Source organism: Cervus elaphus, chromosome 5, assembly GCF_910594005.1.
Source record: "Cervus elaphus chromosome 5, mCerEla1.1, whole genome shotgun sequence".
Lineage (NCBI taxonomy): Eukaryota > Metazoa > Chordata > Mammalia > Artiodactyla > Cervidae > Cervus > Cervus elaphus.
The window spans coordinates 25,855,533-25,877,046 of NC_057819.1; the positions used below are offsets into that span (position 1 = coordinate 25,855,533).

General features: G+C 42.7%; 1 protein-coding gene across 2 annotated transcripts in view; it reads right to left on the reverse strand.

Annotated features, from left to right (window-relative positions):
• Nucleotides 1–21,514, reverse strand: part of RIMBP2 (RIMS binding protein 2) — a 299,129-nt gene that overhangs the window by 209,186 nt on the left and 68,429 nt on the right. Inside the window, exon 1 of one of the 2 annotated variants that reach the window (XM_043902114.1) lies at nt 18,230–18,329. The exons of the other annotated variant lie outside the window; for it this stretch is intronic. The gene's annotated coding sequence lies outside the window, so the exon portion shown is untranslated. Of the gene's footprint in view, nt 1–18,229; nt 18,330–21,514 lie in introns of those variants that run through there. 2 annotated transcript variants of the gene reach the window in all.

The window sequence follows — 21,514 nt, forward strand, 5'->3', positions numbered from 1 at the left end:
CCCATGGACTGTAGCCTGTCAGGCTCCACTGTTCATGGAATTCTCCAGGCAAGAATACTGGAGTGGGTTGCCATGCCCTCCTCCAGGGGATCTTCCCCACTCAGGGAATGAACCTGGATCTCCTGCATTGTAGGCAGATTCTTTACCATCTAAGCCACCAGGGAAGCCCCAAAATGTCCTCTTTACACCTCTGTAATATTTGGTCATCTTCCTGTTGGGTCAGTGTGAGTAAGTGTCAGGTTTGAAGGCTCAGCTAGTCCTCAGAATTTAGCTGGATTTGAGTAACAGTGTTGTTTTCCTGTATTTGACTACTTTTACCTTTTATTTCTAGCAGGATTTTCCACTTAATATACTAATGAAAAGGGTTTTTTTCAAATACATTTACACAGTATATTAATTTTTAAAAAATAATAGTATTATACATAATAGTAATATTACCAAGCAGGTAGCACAAAAATCAGGAAGATGGTGATTCTCTCAGGTAAATATTTATAAACTAATGAACACAGTTATCTCTCTTCCAAACTTGTAGGTTTCCAACTCCATGGTCTAATATCCATAACATATTCTTCTCATGTTTTGCCTGGCTGGCTACATGGCTAGTTACCACTTTCATGAGCACACTTTATCATCTCAGAATATCAGACTCATGGAGTGGCTAGTTCATGTCTTACTCATTCCAGAATTTTCCATAGTACACAGAGCAGAAGCACTGGATAAAGTTTGATTAATTTAATTGTTCCCTCTGCCTCTATGAATCCAGCCTCTCTCCCAGGGCCACTGGTCTTCCTCCTCCAGGAAGCCTTCCTTGATCACCCTAGCCCACAATGTCTTTATGAAGAATATACTTTGCTTTTGAATTGTTCCCTCTGCCTCCATGAATCCAGCCTCTCTCTTGGGGCCACTGGTCTTCCTCCTCCAAGAAGTCCTCCTTGATCGCCCTGGCCCATAATGTCTTTATGAAAAATTTGCTTTGCTTTGCTTTGCTCTACATCCATTCCCCATTCTTCTAGTTACAGTATTCCAATTTCTCTCCAGGAAATGACTGCTCTCCTATTCAGTCCAGGGTGGGCACATGACCCAGATCTGGTCAAAGTGCCACCTATCCTCAGCCAAATAATTGTGAAGGAATAGATGATGTCTCAGGTTGATTGCTGAGTTGTTTCCATCAGAGACAATCTTGGGATTCCTGTTGCTGCAGAGGCAGCTCCCTTTTATCCCACTTAGGAATAAGTCCTAGGAATCCTAGGAAAATAAATCCTAGGGAAAGAGAAAGCCTAGAGCTGCTGGTATCACCACATGGAAAGATCCTGCTGAGATGAAGCTGGTGCAGAAAGTAGGACAGGAAACAGAAACTAAATCCTTCTGACATTGCTTCAGCCCCTGGATCTACCCATGCCTGAAGTCCTTCTCTCAATAAATATCCTATTTTGCTTTAATCAGACTGAGTGGACTATTCATTAACTTGAAACTGAAGAAATCTGTGACTAAAACATCATTGTTTGAACTTGGAAAGTTCATCTTCTCTGTATCAACCATTTGAATAGACAAATATACTGTATCTCTGGTCTTCACACTGTCTTCTTATAAAGATACCAAGTCACTGGAGTTTTAGGGCTCACCCTAATCCAGTATGGTTTTAGAAACAAGCTGGTTTTAGGAAATAAAAATTTTGATCAAGCTGGTTTTAGAAAAGGCAGAGGAACCAGAGATCAAATTGCCAACATCTGCTGGATCATCGAAAAAGCCAAAGAGTTCCAGAAAAACATCTATTACTGCTTTATTGACTATGCCAAAGCCTTTGACTGTGTGGATCACAATAAACTGTGGAAAATTCTGAAAGAGATAAGAATACCAGACCACCTGACCTGCCTAGCCAGGGAGGCCTGGCATGCTGCAGTCCATGGGGTCGCAAACAGTCGGACACAACTGAGCGACTGAACTGAACTGAACTAATCCAGTATGACTTTATCTTAATCTACATCTTCATTACATCAGCAAGGACTCCATTTTCAAATAAGGTTATATTCACAGGTAGCAGGGGTTAGGATTGGAACATACCTTTTGTGGAAACTAAATTCAACCCATTACAGCTATCATCTTGCTACTCTGAGGAAAGTCAGACTCAAGGCAAAGGAGAAAGAGAAATGAACTGGATATATTCATGATAAAACAAACCTAGCCTCACCTGAGTCTATATTAAATACATCTCGACTTGCCTCCCCTTCACACCCGTCTCTCTCGGTAATGATAAAAAGATCAAGTCCTTTTCATTCTCAGTACATTTTTTCTCCCTCCTTCAACCTTCTGGTGTAGGATCTGTTCAACATGTGGGAAGGATCCCCACTCTATCATCCCAATGGACTGTGTCTCCTCCTTTCTACCTGGCTCTGCCCGCTCCCAGGGCTCTTGCACCTTTTTATACTGCGTGGCCACATTTGAACGAGCATACAGGCAACTGATGGAATTTCAAAAAATGAATTCAGGCAAAATGCCTTCTTCAAAAGCATTGAGATGGAAATGTTTTTTAAATAGCTTTGTAATGTAAATAACCTTGAAGTCAAAATTACAGCAACAGAAAGCAAATGTAAGACTGCACATGAAAAGGATGGAAAAGAGATCTTTCAGTCATATTCAACTGTACAGTGATCTTGCTAAGAATGCAAGGTGCACAGCCCATTTAGGAAGAGAGGGAGGGAGGTAAGGAGGGAAAGGAAGGTGGGGGGAGAGAGAGAGAAGAAGAGGAGGGAAGTGAGGGAGGGAGCGATGGAAGAAGGAAGTTTGAACGACAGCCCAGACTTTGATCAGAGATGGGTCTTTGTCTAAAAGCCAGAAATAACCAGGACATGGAAGCAACCCAAATGTTCATCAACAGAGGAATGAATAAAGAAGATGCGGTACATCTTCTTTACAATATCTTCTATACAAATCTTCTATACAATGGAATATTACTCAACTATAAAAAGGAATGAAATGGGGTCATTTGTGAAGACATGGATGGACCTAGAGACTGTCACACAGAGTGAAGTCAGAAAGAGAAAAAAAATTCAAAGAAATCTAAAACTGTCCAGCTTACAGAGTGGAGCTTCTGACTGTTAGTTAGCAGCTCTCATCAAACAAGGAACTAAATCAAGTAGAGATTTCAGAAGCCACAGTTCTGAATAAACAGCCTGGGATATTTTTATGTGAGTCTCCGCTGCTTTCCATAGTGACTGACTCATAGGTAGCCTTAATCTGACAAGGCCCTGTCGTCATGGGAACCGGACCTAGTCCACGGCCACAGGTTAAACATTAAGCTCCCACCTGTGATAATGTTCCCTTATCAATCTCCTCTCGGAAGCCAAAGCTCTTCCATTTCCTCTGGGCAGCTGGCCGCTCTCTGTTGATGGCGTCTGCCAGTGGCAAAGGCTCTGTTGCCTGGTTACTAATTGGTGATGGGGGTGAGACCTGGCCAGAGAGGAGCAGGTCGAAGACGCCTGAAGGCTAAGCAAGCTGACCGGGCAGCATCCGTGGAGAGGTGGCCCCGTGCAGACAGCTCACTGTCCTTGGCCCTTTGAACTTGGGAGTCACCATAACCCCACACTGGACAAAGCCTCCATTTCAGGAGGCTCATGGAGGCGTTAAGGACCCTGCTCATGGACGCCCACAGCAGGGCAGCGTTTCCCTGGGATGTGCCCATCAGCACGACTATTCAATACAGGAAAGGACAAAGAGGCTCCGGGATCCAAATAGCAAAGGACATAAAGGACAGTGGAAACTGTGCTTGCCTTTCTTCTGGCCAAAGCACTCGGCTTTGCTTTGAATATGGTCTGATGAGAATGGCAAGCATTTGGCATCCAGCCCCCTCCAACCACAGGCTTCCCTGGGTGGCTCAGTGGTAAAGAATCCACCTGCCAATGTAGGAGCCTCAAGAGACACGGGTTCAATCCCTGGGTCGGGAAGATCCCTTGGAGAAGGAAATGGCAACCCACTCCAGTATTCTTGCTGGGATAATCCCATGGACAGAGGAGCCTGGCAGGCCACAGTTCATGGGGTCACTGAGAGTCAGACATGACTGAGCATGCACGCATGTCCCTCTAACCACCAGTGAGAAAAAGACACAAGGCGGGATATCTCCTGACTTTACATCTCAAGCAGAGACACCCAAACGCCAAAACCAGGGGCTGCATCAGAGTCATCCTAGTGGGTGCATCCTGAGGGGCCATCTGTGGACACCACTATTTAGATTCCCAGGTCCTCTCTTTCAGGTAATGCCTCTTCTTAAGATTACCAGAATTAAGATGACCAGAATTCGAATACCAGAATTCAAGACCTCTCATCACAGAGCACTGAGCTGAACTCCTGGTGCTACACAGCAGCTTCCCACGGGCTCTATATCTTACACATGGTATATACGTATATATATGGTATATAGTGTATATGGTATACGCGTGGTATACACGTGTATATATGGCATATAGTGTATATGGTATTCGCGCGGTATACACGTGTATATATGGCATATAGTGTATATGGTATACGCGAGGTATACACGTGTATATATGGCATATAGTGTATATGGTATACGCGCGGTATACACGTGTATATATGGCATATAGTGTATATGGTATACACATGGTATATAGTGTATATATGTCAGTGCTACTGTCTCAGCTCAGCGCTTTGTGATGACCTAGGGGTAGAATGGGGAGGTGGGAGGCAGGCTCAAGAGGGAGGGGATATATGTACACATCTAGCTGATTCACCTTGTTGGACAGCAGACACCAACACAGCATTGTAAAACAATTGTAGCTTAATTTTTTTTTATTAAAAACTAAATTTAAAAAAATTTTAAAAAAATAGACCTTATATCAGTTTGCCAGGGCCATCATAACAAAGTGTCACAATCAAGGTGGCTAAAACAACAGACCCAGATCTTCATGACCCAGATAACCACGATGGAGTGACCACTCACCTAGAGCCAGACATGCTGGAATGCGAAGTCAAGTGGGCCTTAGGAAGCATCACTATGAACAAAGCTAGTGGAGGTGATGGAATTCCAGCTGAGCTATTTCAAATCCCAAAAGATGATGCTGTGGAAGTGTTGCACTCAATATGCCAGCAAATTTGGAAAATTCAGGAGTGGCCACAGGGCTGGAAAAGGTCAGCTTTCATTCCAATTCCAAAGAAAGGCAATGCCAAAGAATGCTCAAACTACTGCACAATTGCACTCATCTCACACACTAGTAAAGTGATGCTCAAAATTCTCCAAGCCAGTCTTCAACAGTACATGAACCGTGAGCTTCCAGATGTCCAATCTGGTTTTAGAAAAGGCAGAGGAACCAAAGATCAAATTGTCAACATCTGTTGGATCATAGAAAAAGCAAGAGAATTCCAGAAAAACATCTACTTCTGCTTTATTGACTACACCAAAGTCTTTGACTGTGTAGATCACAATAAACTGTAGAAAATTCTTCAAGAGATAGGAATACCAGACCACCTTACCTGCCTCCTACGAAATCTGTATGCAGGTCAAGAAGCAACAATTAGAACTGTACATGGACCAACAGACTGGTTCCAAATCAGGAAAGGAGTATGTCAAGGCTGTACATTGTCACCCTGCTTATTTAACTTATATGCAAAGTACATCATGTGAAATGCCTGGTTGGATGAAGTGCAAGCTGAAACCAAGATTGCTGGGAGAAATAACAACCTCAGATACACAGATGACACCACCCTTATGGCAGAAAGTGAAGAAAAACTAAAGAGCCTCTTGATGAAAGTGAAAGAGGAGAGTGAAAAAGCTGCCTTGAAACTCAACATTCAAAAAATAAAGATCGTGGCATCTGGTCCCATCACTTCTGGGGAAAAAGTGAAAACAGTGACAGATTTTATTTTGGGGGGCTCTAAATCACTGCAGATGATGACTGCAGTCATGAAATTAAAAGATGCTTATTTCTTGGAAGGAAAGCTATGACAAACCTAGATGGTTGTATTAAAAACCAGAGACATCACTTTGCCAACAAAGGTCTATATAGTCAAAGCTATGGTTTTTCCATTAGCTAGGGACAGATGTGAGAGTTGCTCCATGAAGAAGGCTAACTGCCAAAGAATTGATGCTTTCAAATTGTGGTGCTAAAGAAGACTCTTGAGAGTCCCTTGGACTGCAAGGAGATCAAACAAGTCAATCCTAAAGGAAATCAACCCTGAATATTCATTGGAAGGACTGATGCTGAAGCTGAAACTCCGATTCTTTGGCCACCTGATGTGAAGAACTGACTCACTGAAAAAGACCCTGATGCTAGGAAAGATTAAGGGGAGGAGGAAAAGCAGGTGACAGAGGATGAGATATTTAGGTAGCATCACTGACTCAATGGACATGAGTTTGAGAAAACTCCAGGAGATAGTGAAGGACAGGGAAGCCTATTGTGCTACAGTCCATGGGATCACAAAGAGTTGGACACAGCTTAGCAACTGAACGGCAACAACAAGTGATCCTGAGTGGACCATCCCACACAGCCATGGTGAACACATGGAAACTGACAAACCTGTAACTCATGGTGAGATTTGGACCACTGTCAGTGGCATACTTTTGTTAGCAATGGGGAGGTGAGTCACAGGTCAGGAGATCTGGCTGGATGGAGAGGCCTGCAAACACAGAAGCACATCTCCGTAGGGAGGAAGAGGTGGTCTTCCAGTGAAGGATTAAGTGCATTTTTCATCCTAGTCTCCTGGGGAGCATGGTCATGCTAATATGGGGAATTACCTTAGCTGATCTTGAAAACTCTTGATCCTGATCACAAGGCTTCAGGAAATGGGTCTTCTGAAAGAAGAGTGTTAAGTGGTAGAATTTGGGTGAATCCTCTTTATAGGTGAAAAATATAGAGCCCAAGAAATGATAATACCAAGTTCTGTTGCCTTTTTGAGCCTAATTTTGGAGATGTCAAGTCAATGAGGAAATAGCACTAGGCCTGTGAACCCAAGTGCATTGTTAAGGGACTGATTAAAACTGAAGACAACACAGAGGAAACTGGCTCAGAAACCCAAACCATTGTTTGAGCTCCTGGATCAAGCCATTCCTGAAGCCAGTTGCTATGCTCACATCAATTATACCAGTCAATTAACTCCCCTTTCTGCTTAAGCTAGTTTGAGCTGGTTTGCTGTCGTTTACAAGCAAAAGAGTCCTGATAAACACAATAGCATATAGTATATGGCAAGGCCCCAAGGACTTTTCTGAGAGTACAGTCACATCAGCAGCATCGTTTCTCTTTCTGCAGGACAAAAGGAGCATATTAGCTACCTTCCAGGGTCTGGGTCTGCCAGGAGATCAGAGTGAAACAGACGCTATCAAGACCCATATGCTGTAGCTGAGAGTCTGAGTTTCACAGCAATTTCTGAAGCCCTTGCCAAACACATTTGTACTCTCTTTTGCTTTTTATTGCCCTTGCAGGCAAATGGAGGGGCATGACTGCACCCGGTCTCAGGGTGTAGATGGCACGCCAGCATCATGTGCACTTCCTGGCAGGCCCAGGACAGCACTAACAATCATGTGACTGTAATTAGCACTGAACTTCAGTATCAACAGAGCCCATTCCATTCTGACTTGCCTATTTAAAAAGAAACAAGCAAAATGGAATTTAAAGTACATAATTGCCTTAGTCATGAAGAGTAATGACATTAAGAGCTGTTTTAACTAGGCATTTCTGCACAAATGACATTACACTGAGACAGTCTGTCCTAAGGCCCCAACCAAAAGCGAGACCCCAGAACCTGCGGGGAGTACGGGCTGAAGATAGTCTCTGGTTTGGTCTTGGAGCACAGGAGCCCCTTGCAGCTCTCAAGGTTGGAGGAAACTTGATTCCCCCAACATCACAGATTTTGCCATTTCTGTGCCTCACCTGATAACTGCCCCTTTTTCCGTAAACAAGCATATGTGTCTTATGGGCACTAAGATATTAAAAAAAGGTAACTTTATCTCACTGTGGTTCTGATTTCCATTTCCTTGATGATTAGTGATGCCAAGCATCTTTTCATGTGCCTCTTGGCCATCTGTATGTCTTTTGGGTAAAAAAATGTCTCTTTGGGTCCTTTGCCCATTTTGAAAATCAGATTGTTTTTTGTTATTGAGCTGCCTGAGTTCTTTATATACTTTTGGTTATTGATCATGATCAGATACATGATTTGTAAATATATTCTCCCATTCAGTAGGTTGCCTTTGGGGTTTGATCATGGTTTCCTTTACTGTGCAGAGTCTTTTTAATTTGAGGTAGTCCCAGTTGTTCATTTTGGTTCTTGTTGCCCTTGCCTGTGGAGTGAGACCCACAAAAACACCCCTAAGACTGGTATCAGTGAGGGTATCATTTGTGTCTGCTTCTAGGAATGTTATGGTTTCAGGTTTTATATTCAAGTCTTTAATCTATTTTGAGTTAATTTTCATGTCTAGGAAAAGACAGTGCTCCAGTTCTTTCTTTTGCTTGTGGCTATCCAGTTTCACACCTGTCCGAATGACTATCATCAAAAAGACCAGACATAACAAACGCTGGAGAAGATGTGGAGAAAAGGGAACCTTTGTACACTGTTGGTGGGAATGTAAGTTGGTGTAGCAACCTCGGAAAACAGCCTGGAGATTCTCAAAAAATTAACAATGGAACTATCATATGATCCAGCTATTCCACTTCTGGGTATTTATTCAAAGAAGATGAAAACATGAATCTAAGAAGATACATACGCTAGCCACAATACAGAGACAAGCTAAGTGCCCACAAACAGATGAATAGATAAAGAAGATATGGTATATGTACACAATGGAATATTACTCAGCCACAAAAAAAGAATGAAATCCTGCCATTTGTGACAACATGAATGGACCTTGAGGGCATTATGCTTAGTGAAATGACTGAGGTGCAGAAAGGAAAATACCATGGATTTCACTAATCTGTGAAATCTAAAAAAATAAAAAATAAAAACAAACTCACAGGTACAGAGATCAGATTAGTTGCTACCAGAGGGGAAGGGGGTTGGTAGGAGGGTGAAATAAGTGAAGAAGGAGGTAACCATATTCAGGGTGGTGATCACTCTGTACTGAATACAGTTGCTCGGTTATAAGCGATACATCTGAAACCTGCATAATGACTGAAAATGTATTGGTTGACCATGGAATAATTAACCTAATTAAGATGAAAGGTACAGATTTATCTCCTGAGAAAAGAGAAAATTTATATTACTATCATGAAACCATTGGTTAAGGTGCTAGTTATTTTTTAATAAATATTTAAATATTTAATATTAAGAATTTTTTAATAAATAAAATTTTTAATAAAGAATTCTATTTTTTCCCAGTAACACTATGACTGTATCTGGGCTTTGCTGAATGTGTTTGTCTATGTGGTTACCTGCTGAACACTCTGCAAATACTGGGTTGACCGATAGATTCAGGATATGTGTTCCCCAGGCTTCCCCGGTGGCTCAGACAGTAAAGAATCGGCCTGCAATGCAGGAAACCTGGGTTTGATCCCTGGGTCAGGAAGGTCCCCTGGAGAAGGAAATGGCTACCAACTTCAGTATTCTTGCCTGCAGAATTCCATGGACAGAGGAACCTGGTGGGTTACAGTCCATGGAGTCACAAAGAATTGGACATGATTGAGCATCTAAGACTTTCAGTTTCACTTTTTTCCCCAGGCTGACAGTCACCAAAATTCTCTACAGAGGCAGAGAAGAGCTCATGGCATTGAATAAACAGCCAGCTAACTCCAGGAGGCAAAATGATGCAACTTATCAAAGAGGTAGAATAAACAGACATTTGGTGCAGCCAAAGTGCCAGTGGACCCCTGGGTCCACTTCCTCCCCACGATTCTTGGGTTCAGCAAATATTGACTGAAATACCCACAATGTACAAAGTCAGGTTGTTAGACTCTCCACACACACACAAATATATGTAGGATAAGGTCCAGAAAGACGAAACTGATGACCGTGGTGAAATTGGTGAAAGGGAGAGAATCAAAGACACTTGAGTTTTACCGTGAACATACCAATTTCCTGCCTGAGTCATGGAAAATGAATTTTAAAAGTCAGAGTATTTAGGTACTTGGGCACATATACACATAAATGGATGCACACATATATACATATCCCATTGTGCATGTGCATAGACATCTGTATATCAAGGCATGTATATTTATATATATTTGTGAATGTAGATGTGTGTATGGACAAGAAAGGGTCTGAAAACTCTGAAAGGAAACACCTAATTGTTAATAATGATTATTGATGGGGATCGAGAATGTGAAAGTTATACCAGAGGCTTTTTACTTGACACACCTCTGTAAAATGTGACTTCTAGAAGCATCTCTTGCCCTTGAAATCTGATAAAGATGTTTCCACGTATCCATATATTCGCAGCCTCTGTGAAAGTGTTGTTGATGACATAATTTCTCTAACTTGGGTCTAGGAATAAACATTTTCATGTTTTATTTACACAGAGGGGCCATAGCCCCTGTTTAAAAGAATGGATACAATCCTATTGAAAAGAATGATCATGACAGGTTGATACATATGCTGCCCTCAGACAGCTTAAACCTTAGTGATCATCAAGATGTGTTTAAGGAAATTTTAATTTCCTCCACATTGAAGGTATCCACAAGAGGCTCTTCCTCTGAGTCAAATATGCAGCCCCCTCTGAAACTCTCCACTTAGACCTCCTATTTCGATAAGTCACGAGGATCTATTTTCTAATTGCTTTCCCTTCATGGTGAAATAATTCAAACATTCCATTCCCTTCCAAAGTGAGAACAAGAGCTAAATTTAAATGCAATAACGTAATGATGCATCTGCAATTCCAAGCAGCCAACAATCTATCAAAAAAAAAAAAAAAAAAGATCAGCCCATTCCAAATATAGGAAAGCTTCACACACACATGCACATCACTCTGTTCTGTAGCTTTCAACCCCTGAACGACCGAAATTAAAAAGCATCAAGTAATAAGATCCTGAAATAACCTGCCTGCTACCCCTAAGAGAACTGTGTAACTTCTGGGTCCCCCAGGATACAGAAGATCAATGAACTCAAAAAAATTACACACAAATAATAACCCGCCTCACTCAATTGAGACATATCCTCTAGGAAAGTGTCCCTAATGACAAAATGTGTCTGTCAAGGGCATGCAGATCAACGCCTCTTCTTATGAATGATATCCATTGAAGCAACAGATACTCTCAGATTGATTACAATGAAAGATAAAGGGTTTGGAATATTATCCAGGCATCTCCCCATCTTCAAGAACCCTGCCTTTACTAATTAAATGATGGGGAGTTTGGGGCTGTATAGTGATGGGAAATGGATGGTTACCAAGTGTATATCCTATATCTGAAACAGCTGAGTTTCACATAGACTCTTTATGCCTCCTGCCAGAGGAAATGAGCACAGAATATAGGAATCGCAGGATGGGGTGTGAATTTCTAACAAACACAAACTGGCAGGGTCCATTCCCACCATCACCAGCACCATTAACAATACCATCACAATCATCATCATCAGTACCATCAGTATCATCACCTCCACCACCACCTCTATCAGCACCATTAACTCCCAAGTGTAATGTTTACTGGAATAAAAGATTCTGATCCATTTATTTCTATCAAGTGTAATGTGTGCTCAGTCACTCAGTTGGGTCCAACTCTTTTGCAGACCCATGGACTGTAGCCCACCAGGCTTCTCTGTCCATTGGATCTCCCAGGCAAGAACACTGGAGCAGGTTGTCATTTCCTTCTCCAGGGGATCTTCCCATTTCTATCAAAAGCAACCCCCAAAGCCAAGCTCCGGCTGGTCCACCTTCTGCTTTATACTCAGAATGCTTGACTAACAACCTCACCAGCCACTGGCTCCATGAAAACCTTTGGCAGAAAAAAAGAGCTATTATTCTTACCCCCTCAAATCATCTCATGATCACCCAGTGTGAATCTCTGCTCTGTGTTCATACGAAGCCTCCACCCAGGAGCCCTCAAACTGAACCCCACATGAAGGAACAATTGAGCCAGCCCAGGTTTCTCTCCTGAACTCTTCACCTGGCCATCTAACTGCTGCTTTCCTCCCCAACCCTCCCACACACCTCGTAACTCAAACTCAAAACAGAGTTCAATGCAACACTGAATCTCAATCTTCCCCACAAATCTAGTTCTTTCTTTTTTTATTATTTTTAAATTTTTTTAATTGGAAGGTAATTGCTTTACAACATTGTATGGGTCTTTGCCATACAACAGTGCAAATCAGCCATAATTTTATACGTATGCATACATCCCCGCCCTGTTGAGCCACCCCCTCCTCCCCACATCCCACCCTCTAGGTTGTCACAGAACATCAGGCTGGGCTCCCTGTGTTAAACAGCAGCTTCCCGCTAGCTCTCTGTTTTATACATCATAGTGTATATATGTCAGTGCTTCTTTCTCAACTCATCCCATCCTCTCCTCCCTGCCCTGTGTCCACGAGTCCATTCTCCACATCTGCGTCTCCATTCCTTCCCTGCAAATACGTTCATCAGTACCATTTTTCTAGATTCCATATACATGCGTTAATATATGATATTTGTTTTTCTCTTTCTGACTTCTTTCACTATGTATAACAGGCTCTGGTTTCATCCACCTCACTACAGTTGACTCAAATTTGTTCTTTTTTATGGCTGAGTAATATTCCATTGTATATATGTACCACATCTTCTTTATCCATTTACCTGTCGATGAAATCTAGGTTGCTTCCATGTCTAATTCTCTTCCAGTCTTTCTCATGGTAGGAAGTGGCACTGTACCATCCCCCCTGTTGTCCACACCAAAATTCTGAAAGTCATGCTTGTGAGCCCTCCCACTCTTCCTCCACTCCAATCCATCACAATGACTGGCAGGTTTTACTACCCAAATTCATCTGGACTGTCTCCAATGACCTTCACTTCTACCACCAATACCCTGATCCAGGCCACCACAGCCACTCACTGGGCTACATGGTGGCCTCCTGATTTTCCTTGCTACCACATTCACCTCCATTTCTACTCAGAATTTGGGGTGATATTTTTAGGAGGCAAATTTTGATCAAATATCACTCTCCCATGTAAAAGCAGCTAGCCTTTACTCTAAAGACTTAAAATCTAGAGGACGTCCCTGGTGGTCCAGTGATAAAATATTTGCCTTGCAATGCAGGGAACATGGGTTCAATCCCTGGCCAGGGAACTAAGATCCCACAGCCTCTCGGAACTAAGCCCGTGCACTATAGCTATTGAAGCCTGGGCCCCACAACTGGAGAGTCTGTGCACTACATCAAAAGATCTCACATGATGCAACAAAAATCTCATGTGGTGCAACCAAAACCCAGTGCAGCCAAATAAATGAATAATTAAAAAAAAATCTATATCACAACACAACCTATAAGGTCCTGAATGAGCTGCCCATCTCCACCATTTCCCCATCTGTGTCCACAGAAACACATTTCATGCATCAAGTTGTTTCTTGCCCCAGGACCTTTGCACTGCCATTCCCCTATGACACTGCTATCTCCACAAGGGCACAGACACTTGTTTTGGTCACAGTTCTGACCTCCCCAACTAACTGACACACAGGTGGCCTTTTCAAAAATATTTACCTGTTTGGCTGCATTGGGTCTTAGCTATGGCACTTGGGATCTTCATTGCAGTGCCTGGGTTTTTCTAGTTGTGGCATGCGGGCTCTGTAGTTGCAGCTTGTGGGCTTAGGGGCTCCGAGTTATGTGGGGGTCTTAGTTCCCGGACCAGGGATCAAACCCACATCCCCTCTGTACTGGAAGGAGGATTATTAGCCACTAGACCACCTGGGAAGTCCCCAGGTGGCCTTGATAAACATGTCTTGAATAGATCCTTAAATAACAGACTGGACACAGCCCTGAATGAGACAGGGAGTGAAGCCTCTGGTGGAAGAAAGGACAACTCAGCACAAAGCTCCACTGCTGGGATCCTGGTCTCAGGACACAAAGTGAGAAACTGCCAAGTGGAGCTTCCAAAGCTTGGGTCTGATCAAATGGGTCTTCTAGACCCACAGGCTTCCGGGCTGAAGGGTCCTTTCTAAACTGTAGGAAGAAGCGTATCATCTTCTATGACAAAGAATGGCTTGTAAGTTGGCTTTGCTGCCTCTTTCACCTTCCTCTGTGCCCACGACACAGGCAAAGTCAGAGAACATGTTCTCATTTTCTAGTTTATAGCCCTGGGGGCTTAAGTAAGTGACATGGCTGAGGCTTAACTCATGATCTTCCCAGCTTGACACTTTCCCTTCCCATCACCCAAACATTCTGGTGTGGAACAATGCAAAAATATGCACACACCCCAACGCTAGGCTTTCATGACTCTCTGAGTCGAATCCCAAGTCCCTGAATGTGACAAGAGAAACTGTGTGCAGGGTTAATTATCCCTTTTTGTATAACTGTGACATGCCACCAGCTGATGGCAACAGGGACAGAACGGAGACCCAAGTTATCATCCAGACCTGCTCTATACATGTCCTTAATTATATCAACATGACTGATGCTGGTGGATGATGAGAGGTGTCACTGTAGGTCAAATTAATGAATAAAAATCAATATAAAAAGCCAACAAGTATGCTGCATGTAGCAAACTCTTGGGGGAATTCCCATCATGCTACTAAATACTTAAAAACAGAAATTCCCCTATTTCAGTATGCCTTCACGTTGACATAAACAATCAAGGAAAAAATAGAAGTTATTTTACTTCTCTCTTATTTTGTTAATGAAATGTCTGTAAACTTCTTAGAATCACAGAATAAGATGATGTATTGAATTATCTCAAGTGTTATTCAAAAGCTCCAGAGTGCCTCAGGTTCAAAGGAAGCAGCGTGGACGAGAGGAAGAACTAACATAAAGTTGGGCTTTAGCCTGGAATTTGGAACTGAAAATTCATGTGACCGATACTGACCAGGGTTCTTGCTCTTCCTCGATCAATAGAAACTGATCAGAAGCCAGACAAGAAATTCAGACAAGGCTTTATTGGTGGCCTCTGCTGTAGCAGGATGGAGCAAAAACAAACAACAGGTTCCCTTGCTTGCTCTCTCCCCCAGGTAGGGGGCCAGCTGGCTCCTTATATAGGGTGAGGGTAGGGGTGTGTCCAGGGGTCAGGCTGGAGGGATGGCTGAGGTGTTTTGCCCCGGCTTTGTAGGTGTGTGCAGGGGGCATGCCCAGGACCCTGCTTTTGCCTCAGGCTCTTTAGGGGTGTCATGTTTTGGTCTTTTTGTACCCTTTGTTCAGAATTTGCCCCAGCTGGGCATGCACAGTTATTTTTAGTCACGTAGTTTCTTTGTATCTTGTTGCTCCAGGAGAGGTGTGTCCAGGTGCAAGCATTGCAGCCCTGCAGCAAAGGGTTCCAGGTCCCAGCCCATCTCATGACCAAAATTGAGTTTATTTCAATATAGCAACCCCCTTCTGAGTACCTATGAAGTTGTACTTCATAGCAGTTGTCAGACCCACACATCAATAAGACTGGGTCCTTCCAGGACCAGATTCTGACAGGGGAGGCCAGAACATGCTGTGTCATTTGCATTCAAGCTAGACTTTAATAAGATTTAGAATGACGTGCAAAGGGAGATGTAAGGGGAAGATGTCTAGACCGGAGATGGGAGGTGTATTTCCTGGAGGGGGTTGATGGCAGAGCTCAGGACACAGAGGCAGCAGGCAGAGCTCTCAGCAATGGAGCGCCATATTGAAAAACCGAGAAAGTAACAGAGGCTTTCTCCGGAAACCCCACTCCAGTCCCAGAGCATGATGTAAGTAGCTGGGCATTTCCTCAACCACCCTTAAACCAGGCAGGAGATTGGAAATATCATTTTGGCTAAAAAAAAAAGAAAAAATCCTTCCAAGGGCAAATACCTCCATATGGGGATATTTGGAGCTTCCAGGACAAAATGTTCAGTTCCCTGCCATGGGAGTGAGCCCATCACTGACTAGCCCCGCAGATATCCACTAAGCTGTCAGGATCTTGCTCCAAAACCAAATAATCACTAAGTCATGAGAACACAGGTTGGTCTCTACAGGCAATCAAATGGACCAAGTAAAAAGTGAATCAAAGTACAGAGTCCTCCAGTGAGCATCCCATCACAGAAGCACTGCATCTGGGTTGACCAACCCCTCTGAACACAAATCCCCCAAGGCCTTCCAACAATCCACTTCCTGGAATGTCTCTCTTAGGGAAATGCTTAAGGATGACATTAAAAAAAAAAAAAAAAAGAATACAGGAAACCCTGTTAACTTGCAAGTTGTGCAAATACTTTCTAATTCTACAAAAGAGAAAAAAAATAAATAGGACAATAATTCTTAGCCTCTCAATGCATTTAGCAAACTGGGGCTTCCCAAGTAGATCAGTGGTAAAGAATCTGCCTGCAGTGAAGGAGATGCGGGCTTGATCCCCAGCTCAGGAAGATCCCCTGGAGAAGGGAATGGCAACCCACTCCAGTATTTTTGCCTGGGAAATCCCACGGACAGAGGAGCCTGGTGGACGGTGGTCCATGCAGTTGCAAAGAGTCGGATATGACTTAGCAACTAAACAACTGTATGTTGAGTAAATTCACCTCTTCTCTTCATTAATCTCTCTGGGCTCTGGGATCTTGCATCTTCGATACCTTTCTGCTCCTTTGCCCCTTCTCCCTGGCCCACTCCTAACAGGGGCTAAGTGGCTGTAATGTCTCTCCATCTCACCAGGCTGACTGGAGAGCTTATTAATGATTACAAAGCACGAAAACCTCCTCTATATGCTTCCATGTGAAGTGTGATTATTATTAATTCAAAAGTGGTCCAGCAAGATAATGCCTTTGAGGGGATGTGCATAACCAAGTCTAATGAGTCTGAGGTAAAATTGGATGTACAGCTCAACTATCACTTCATACAAAGTTTTAATTAACAGAGCTGCTGGGGCAGATAGGGAAAGAAAAGCAATGATTTATTAATGCACAATTTACTGCTGCTACCAAATGCCAAGCAACTGAAAACACTGCCCACCTGCCTTGCCCTATAAACATGTTCATCACAGAGTACAGAATAAATCCTTCTGCCATGAGAGAAAATCCAGTTCTAGCTACTTAATGTTCAGAACACACTCCACTCATTTCATCTATCTCTTGACTACCAGAATAAATAGAAAAAAACAGAACAGAATCCACTGACCTTCTTAGAGAACAAACTTATAGTTTCTGAAGGAGAAAGGTGGGGGAGAGATAAATTAGGAATGTGGGACTGACATATACACACAATATATAAAATAATCATCAGGAACCTATTGTTTAGCACAGGGAAGTCTACTCGGTAGTAATAATAACCTATATGGGAAAAGAATAAGAAAAGGAATAGATATATGCACATACATAACTAAATCACTTTGCTATATACCTGGAACTAACACAACACTGTAAGTCAACTATGCTCCAATATAAAGTAAAAATTAAATAAATAAAACATATAGGATACACACACACACACACACAAAAGAATCCACTGGTCTTACAGCCAGCACTAGCTTCTTGACATTTTACACAAATTATTTTAATGAATATATATATATGTACACAACATAAAAATACTACAATGACATTCATTCTCTTATTATATTCATTACCTGAAACCTTCACGGTGTTAAACCCAGTCTCACGAGCTGGGCTTAAAGAACTGGTAAGTGCTGACCCCAAACTGAATACAAAACAAAGGTAAAAAAGCCCACTGGAGATACTGCAACTTTAAATATGTGCTGTTTGTAACACCCATTATGTGATGCTCAAACAAGCAAAACGAAACGGTTTCAAATGGAGCAGAGATTTCCTGGGGGAGTCAGGTTGAATGAATAAATAAGAACTGTTCCAGACGGCAGCAAGTTAAACTGCTGCCTTCTGTCCTGAGGGACAGGGTATTCCAAATGTCCTGCTCACAATTTGCCCACTGAACTGACTCTGAGTGCAGAGGACCCTTGCGACCCTGATGATGGCCTGAGAACAGATTGGGAAGTAAAGTGCAGAGGGTAGCAACAACAATTGAAGCCACAAGTAAGACCCAAAGGCTTTGAAACCTGGAATGATCACAGACTCAGAAGCTGCAGATTCCTCTCCCGGGTCTCAGCGCATGAAGGCAGTTCTCCAGTCCTGAGCCAGCCCAGTCCAGGAGGGTGAATTTCCTGCCTCTGTGTCTAAACCACATCTCCACATCTCATTAACCCAGCAGACCCTTCCCCATCCACAAAGCGGGTACTTACAAGATGCTGGGGACCAGTGCCCTAGTGGATCAGATGGACTAGCTTGGGGCCCACGCCCCCAGGCAGCACCAGCTTCCTATCCCCTGTGGATGCCAGCCTCTCCAAGCCTCCTCCGATGTTTATGCTCCGCACCAAGCTGGAAGACTATTTACTTATTCATGGACTGCCCGAGCCGGCCAGGAACTGCTTTGTGTCAGCTGAATGGGATGGTAATTCAATCTCCAAATGGGAACTGTTCGGCACATGGCATATCTGTCATAATGAGTCACGCAGATAAAAAGAACACGGCTTTCAGAGCCACAGGCGAAATGTGTGTTTTGACGACGAATCGTGTTACAGGACACCACCTTCTCTTCCTCCATCACTCTCCTCCCCTCCGAATCACCCCACCCCAAATACATCCTCCGTGAGATGAAGGACCAAGAGGGAACTCCACGTGGGAGTCGGATTCTTAGGAGAGAAGCATCTCTGTTCTCTTGCAAGAGGAGTATACATTTGGAGAGAGAGAGAAGGTGGAAATGCTTGGGAACTGACAAGATAAACTGAAGGGGTGATGAAGTCGGAGGAAAAAGAGTTCATCTCTATCAAAGGTTTTGCACTGTGAAATACTTTGCATGCATTCTCTCAATAGCGGTGAGGGCTCCAACACCCGGAAATAACGGCATTAATTAAGTCATAGTATCCAGAGAATGGTCTGATGTTTAGAGCTGAGAAGACCCCAGTCATATGACAACATGAACCACTCCTGGGTTCCCAAAGAACGGTAACTAATGGTGTAATGGCTTAATTGTCATTCCTGCTATTGTTCCTAGTCACTAGTCATGTCTGACTCTTTGCGACCCCATGGGCTGTAGTCAGCCAGGCTCCTCTATCCATAGAATTCTCCAAGCCAGAATACTGGAATGGGTAGTCATTCCCTTCCCCAAGTTATCCTCCTGACTCAGGAATTGAACCTGAGTCTCCTACATTACAGGCAGATTCTTTACCGTCTGAGCCACCAGGGAAGCCCTGCTTCTTGGTAATTTCTTCCTGAGAATTTAAAGCCTACATTTTATCTGATTTCCTTGTTTCAGCCACATGAAGCCCTATTACTACCCACCCTCCTCTCTCTTCTCTGTCCCACCCTGCAACAAGTCCATTCCTCTATTCTTTACCCATATAGTTTGGACTTTGCCCTTTAAACTATCTTCTTGTCAATGTATCCTAAGCTTTTTCCCACTGTTCTCTATCAGCCTGGCAAGACCCCACTCCACGTTAACCAACAGTCCACTTTCTCTACACCTCCTGGACAGGCTGCTGATGACCTCTGTAGAAAACCTGCAGGCCCATGCCCCAACTGACCTCTGTCCTCTACTGACCTCTGTTCACTGACCGTAAGCCCTATGAGGATAGGGACCATGCCTATCATATTCTCTGTGTTGTTCTAAGCCACCCACAGTGTCCATCCAAAGAAGCCACACAAACATATATTGAAATACCAACTGAATGAAGTCTTCAGCTTCAGTATGGCCTTGAAATGTGTATCAGTCAGGATGGGCTCAGTTATGCTGAAGTAACAAATAGCCCTCAAATGCCAGTGGCTTCAAACGACAGAAGTTTATTTCCCATGCATACTCTGTGTCTGCAGACGGTCAGCAATACTCTATCCCACATCGTCCTCACTCCAAGACCCAGATCAATGGAGCAGAAAACAGGAAACAGAAAAATAGAAAACAGAAGTGTTTGTAGTGGCATAAATAAAAGATTCCATACTCCATAGCCACTGTATTTCTGCCCTGAGATGTTTTGCTGAACTGAATCTTCATATTTTTACCCACCCTATTCCCTTCCTGTCTTCAGGTCTTGGTTCAGACATCACCTCCCCACTGAAGCAGTCTAAGGCATCCAGTCTAAAGCACACAGCATCTACCCTCCTCCATCACCATTTAAAAATGTTAGTCTTCTGTGGCCCCATTAAAACGTCAGGACTCTAATCATCTCACTCCCCACTGTGTCCCCTGAGACTGGTTCCAGGATTACAGTAAACGCACAATAACCATGTGTTGAATAAAAGAACAAAAAGAACAAATGAATAAAATAGCAGATTACACTGAAGAAAGCACAATATTTTGGTGTAATTAGTTACAAAATTACTGAGTTCAAGAAGCAGTCTCATTAAAATGGAAGTAGTATAATACAGTAAGAGTAGCATAATTAGAACAGAAGATTTGGGCCACCTAGAAGGAATTCTGAAATTAATGAAGATTTGTTAATGTATTCCCTGTGCTGTTTGCTGGGAGAAAAAGATTTCTAGGACTTGAACAGAATCAACTCTAATGGATAACAGAATGAGATGGAGCTACAGAAACTTGGTGTAAATATCCTTTAGCTATTTGTGTATTTTTTTTAATTTGTCAATCATCCAGCAACCTTCTGACCTACACTTGGATCTCATAGTGTACAGCTTATGAAAAAAGGAAGAACGACTATCCAAATTACTAGTACCCTATACCATACCAGCTCTAGTGACTTTGGTTATTAAGATTCTTAAAGTGGGAGGGAGGTTCAATAGGGAGAGGACATATGTAAACATATAGATGATTCACTTTGTTGTACAGTAGAAACAGAACAATGTAAAGCAATTATACTCCAGTAATAAAATTTAAAAGATTTTCTTAAAGTTATTTGGTGAATTTCATCAGTGTTTTGAATACTGGATAAATAGTTGAGAAAATCAGGTTTTGCAACATGCAAATTTAGTGACTGTGGATTATAAAGATTCCTGAGACCTACCCCCAACTTTCTTGGTATGATAACATCACCAATGTCTATTTGCTATAAGATGTCATTTGGTGAATAACTTGTCAGTTATTCAATTTATATCCAAAATATAGACATCCCCCAATGTTCCACCTGCCTGACTTCTCCAGGGTCTTCCTAGATCAGTACATAGGAAAGCTGCCCTGTTTTGGAATCTCCATTGTTGGGATCTGCTTAAACTAAGCAACTAAGATATCCTTCAGTATGTGGTGGATAAACAAACTGTGGTCCCTCTCAACAATGGGTTATTATTCAACACTGATATGAAATTAAAAGATGTTTGCTCCTTGAAAGGAAAGCTATGACAAACCTAAACAGTATATTAAAAAACAGAGACATCACTTTGCTGACAAAGGTCCATATAGTCAAAGCAATGGTTTTTCCATTAGTCATGTACGGACGTAAGAGTTGGACCATAAAGAAGGCTGAGCACTGAAGAACTGATGCTTTCGAGCTGTGGTGCTGCAGAAGACTCTTGAGAGTTCC